Raw genomic sequence first — 5,259 nt, 5'->3', positions numbered from 1 at the left:
CAGCAGCTGTTCTATTGTTCTGGCTGGTGGTGTGAGGGCCTCGGAATTAGGGTGACTGCATTCTGCATCAGGTAATATGTGCTGGGATCTAATCAGTACAAAAATTGAAATTAAATTTAAATTGCTGTTACCTATAGAAATCCTGTACTATATATGTACAGTCTAAACATATATAGATAATGGGGCTCATAATCAAAACTTAAACATGTCCAAAAACCCACCCAAGCCAGCACTTGGCTGTCCTAAAAGACAAGTCGTCCAAGTGCTGATAATCAAAATGGCTTTTTGGACGTATCTAAGGACATTTTTAGGCCTCTGAATCCCGCTGTGCGCCCAGAGCTGAAAGGGGCATTTCTGGAGGAATGGTTAGGGCAGGATGTGGGCCAACCTAGACTTAGTCACCCTACAGGGATAATCAAATGTTTGACAAAATTTCTAGGCGAAACTTATATATTGTAAGTTAGATGATGTAAAAGCAGGTATAAGTGCCAAAAAGGTATCAAAGGTAACCAGATAACCAATACAGGGACAAAGTAAAGACCCCATACACTTCCCCCCCTCTGTTCACTGACCCCTTGCACCCCCACAAAGTTCAGAATAAAAACGTACATACCTGCGTCTGTAAACATCAGCACTTGTTATAGGAAAGCCTAGTAGAGCTGCACAGAGGTGGCTTAAGTAGTCTGGGGGGGTGGGCTACTGAGCCATAGAGAGGAGGATCCTTAACCTATAAGGGAGTTCTAGTGAGATGTTTATCTGGCACCCTTTTTGTGAAGGTCACAGCAGTGCCCTGTAAGGTGCCTCTCTCCCCTGTTGCCATGTCTGGGTGGCCAGTCCATCACTATGTTGGCCCCTCTCATGTCCATAAGGTCTTGTTCTAGGCATTTGGGAATTTTTGGTCAAGAATGTGATATAAAAATAGACGTAGTTGTGGTCTGGACACGCAGAGAGACGATTTTCAGGAAAAAAATATTTTAGATGTACTTTTCGAGAATTGACATTTTGCCACTGCTGACTTTATGTGACTAGCGCCCTGCATACAAATCAGATTAGACATATGTTTTGATTAATCCCCTCCACGTCTCCTAACATTATCAGTAAAGATCAGTTTAGTAACTTGGACAGCACTGGCAGCTTTCTAAAGCCTACTATGAACTGGTGTAGTGTTGTCCTGAAGGAGAGTCTGGCAGACTTTTACAAAACTGCGCTGCTGAGCAGCACATGCTAAATGCTAAGCTGCCCATAGGAATAGAACAGGTAGCTTGACATTTAACGTGTGCTGCTTAGCAGTGCAGTTTTGTGAGAAGACCTGTATGTTCTGTCTGTTCTGTGCAGAAGACACACTGCTTACATTTCCTGCATAGCTCATCCTTTCTAGTTAGTATTCTTTTTAGGGATGAAGAAAAGCACTCAGTTAATGAAAGCATTTCTAGATTTTTTTTAAATTTCTTAAGCATATAATCAACGTGCCTTAAAAATACATACAGCACAGATTAATCAGCTAGAAAACACATGCAAAAATATTCAGTCAAGAGAAATAAAATGTAGTAGTAATTGTCAAAGAAGGAAAGTCACTTCACATGGACAATGTTGGTTCTTTTTCATTTGTGATATATGCATATCAGCATGTATTTTCATTCACCTGAAAATGTAAAAACAAAATGGTCTTGCATTCCCTTTTCAGTGTTTCTCACTCCACATATCTTGTAATGTGCCATCAGATTCACTCCAGCAAAGGACCCTGGAAACAACATTAGTAGTCCAGTGCACTTGCCTGTTTCTTAGTACAAATGCAACGTTCTGAATAAAAGACAGACAATGAGAGTACCTGAAGGTTGGTGATATTTTTATCTTAGTCTTGAGGTCCTGGTTAAATAGGGCCATTCAGGATTAATATGCTTGAGATATCAATCAAAATACAATTCAATTGTACATACAAACTGAAATGTCTGAAGTTCAAGTTTTCACACACAGGCTGAGGTTCTGATGACCGACTCGAGATTCTTGAGAAATTTTAGCAAACTTATTCCCAGCAATCTCTACTGCAATATGAATATCACCTTTCAGGGTTTTTTTTTTGCCTCCTATAGCTCCCTTGCAAAGTTGGCCGTGCATCTTTCAGGACAGAATTATACCTCATCTACCATCTGCAAACTTCAATGCCCTTTTATTTTAGCACTTCCATTTTCACTGCAAATATTTATTTTGCACTATTAAAAGCTTTAACTATTTGAATTTCTCTCATCTGATATAGGATATGCTCTTAGGACTCTTAGGGGAAGGTATGGCTCAACGGTAGAGCTGCCAGAGGAAGGTATGGCTCAATGGTAGAGCTGCTGCCTCTGCACCCAGAGGTTGTGAGATCAAATCCCAGTGTTGCTCCTTGTGACCCTGGGCAAGTCACTAAGTCCTCCATTGTGTCTGTTTTGAATGCCAAATCCATAAAAAGGTGGTATACAAGTCCTCATTCCCTTTCCCTTATAACACATTTTATAGATCTTTTAGTACAAACTACTTTATTTCAGTAGCTCTTCTCTTGGCTGTCTTTATAGCCTTTTAGAGAATGATCCTATAGAATTTAATAAGTTTTGTGCACACCTCCTGGTTTATTCTGGTTATACCTCTCCCTCTGCATCCTAGCTTTCCTTTGACTTGAGTTACTGTTTTTCATAACCTTGAGGTTATCAGATAAGATTACCTAACACAGTAGTATCTCATCTCAACCCCAACCCCCCACCCACTCACATTTGATAGCCAAGCATATTTACCAAAAGACAGAGTAGCTAACTGAGTAGTGATCCTGTGCACAAGTTGTGGAGGAAGTGTGGCCACCCAGGTGTCTTATGTTGCTATGGTGTATAACTCTGCCTCTCTACCCCACCCCAGTAAAGCGCATTTTATTCTTGTGACGGTTTTTCAGATTAGTTGCCCTTTGAATTTAACATTAGCATTTTTTAAACAAAGAAAAAATGTGTGGTAGATTGAACGGTGTCTATGTGAAGCTTGAGAAACTGGCATTTCCTAATGAAATGGGAAGGAATGATTGTTGAATGAGGACATCTTTGTACTATGGTATTCTGATGTTATCTTATCTGTGATCCACACTGACAGATAATTGCTAATAACCAGTAGAATAATTAGTCTGGCTGGTACACACTTTCCTTGTCAGCATTCACTTCATCTGCATGCTTCCTAGCTACCCGGTGATGTGAGAATGCATCACCACCTCAGCCCAGTAAGTGCATTTTGTTTACAGCTGCTTAACTTATAATGGATCTGGAATGTGACACTGTAAACATCAAACCCAAGCTTGTGTTCTTCAGCGTCCCTCTAGACCAGCACAAAAATGGATGGGCTTACGCTCCTCTGCTAGCAAGTAGAGACTGAGATACTAATTTTTGGCTACAGTATAAGTGGGCTGTGCAGTCACTATTACAATCGGTCTTTTCTTAGTCTCCAGCAGGTGGAGTGGTAAACTTGTGCAGTCTGTGCTGAGGTTTGTTTTGGGCCTGTTGGATCTGATTTAGTGAATCTTTCTTGTCCCTTTTGCAGTCCAGACAGAGCTCGGGGGACCCTTTCAGGGGTCCTACCCTCCTTGGGGGTGCCACATTTGGAAGGGTCAAGTCCCCCCCCCTTTCCTCCACCACCCCAGGCTTTCTGAACTTAGAGGAGCCTCAACTGTACACCTGGCCATCTGTTTGGCATAGACTACAATTTAGAGTGTCAGTGGGGTCTACTCTCTTCATATAGCTGATGAGCTGTGAGAAATTAAAAAAAAATACACAAGAAATAAAAGGAGCATACAGTGGTCCTGAGGCTGCCGTTTTTGTATAGCATTGGTGTGCGTGAGTTTTTGGCGCATTCATTATGAGCACTTCAAAAAAGCAGGACAAGTGCGTCTTATGTAGGTGCCGAGCGGTAGATGTGGCTGGCGGATGCACAAAATGTTCCGGACGTCTCGGGGGACCCAGCTTCGGGTATTGGTGTGTCAGGCTCTCCTTCAAGTGCACACCACTCATCAGTGGGAGGTGATGGTGACGCCTGGGCTTCACCTGCCGCCCACACTGGGGTTTCCTCATCTGCCAGCAGTCTGGCAGATTCAGTGTTGTGGACCGTCAGGGAGGTTGGGGATTCCTTTACCGATTCAGCTGGGGCGGTTGGTGGTTTATCTGTAGCGGCGGGGTCAAGTTTGGTTTTGGTGCCACGTGTTATGTCAGGTGACAGTTTGTCGACGGCCCTTCCCTCAGTTTTGGTGGGAAGTGCGTCCATTTTGCCATGTATGATCTGTTGTGGGCCTCAGCCAAGTCCATGGCTCTCGGTGTAGCAACCCACCATACCCTGTGGCTTCTGGGTTGGTTGGTGGATGAGGCATCTAAGGCTAAGCTAAGTAAGTTTCCCTTTTGGGGCTCCTTTCTCTTTGGGTAGGAGTTAGATAAGCTGGTTCAGGCCTTGAGTGTCTCAGTTACCAGAGGACTGAACTCGCCAAGCTTCGCGAGGTGGTACTGCCTGGAGACGTTTGAGTGACTTTTGTAAGTACCGCCCTGGCCGGGGTGAGACTTATTTTCCTTCCAGAGGATGTTTCTTCCAACGAATGCAGTCCTTTTGGGGGGCCTGCCGAGAGGGTTGTGACTCCTTTGGAGGCTTCTCCATCTGTCCGGCCTAATGACTCGTTGTGGGTCCTTCCCCCGGTTCCATTCAGAGCCTGGTTGTGGGAGTTTTTCCGGGGATGGGCTGAAAGCACAATGAATCAGTGGGTCCTGGAGGTGATTCAGGACGGTTATGCTCTGAAGTTTTCACGACCTTTTCCAGATCGTTTCCTCTCCTCTTCTTGTTAGGCGTTTTGGAAGAGGAGGGCTTTTCGGCAGACACTGCTCAGGTTGCTGGACCTCAAAGCGGTAGTCCCAGTACCTGCTCAGGAAATTCACAATGGCAGGTACTCCATTTACTTTGGTGCCCAATGGGTCTTTTTGGCCCATTTTGGATCTCAAAGGTGTCAACTTTTTGTATGGAAACCCTGAATCTGTAATTCTTGGTGTCCAATCTGGGGAATTTCTGACTTCTCTCAATCTGGAGGCCTATTTGCATGTTCCCATTTGGGCCTCTCATCAACAATTTCTTTGCTTTACGATTTGGGGAGTGCATTATCAGTTTTGTGTACTTCCCTTTGGGCTAGCTATGGCACCTTGCACCTCCAAGATTATGTTAGTGGTGACAGCGACCTTGTGTAAGAAGGGCATTCTGGTACACCCCTATCTGGAC

This window comes from Geotrypetes seraphini, chromosome 10, assembly GCF_902459505.1.
Source record: "Geotrypetes seraphini chromosome 10, aGeoSer1.1, whole genome shotgun sequence".
Taxonomy (NCBI): domain Eukaryota; kingdom Metazoa; phylum Chordata; class Amphibia; order Gymnophiona; family Dermophiidae; genus Geotrypetes; species Geotrypetes seraphini.
The sequence above is the reverse complement of the archived record's forward strand: the minus strand, read 5'-3'. Positions refer to the sequence as shown.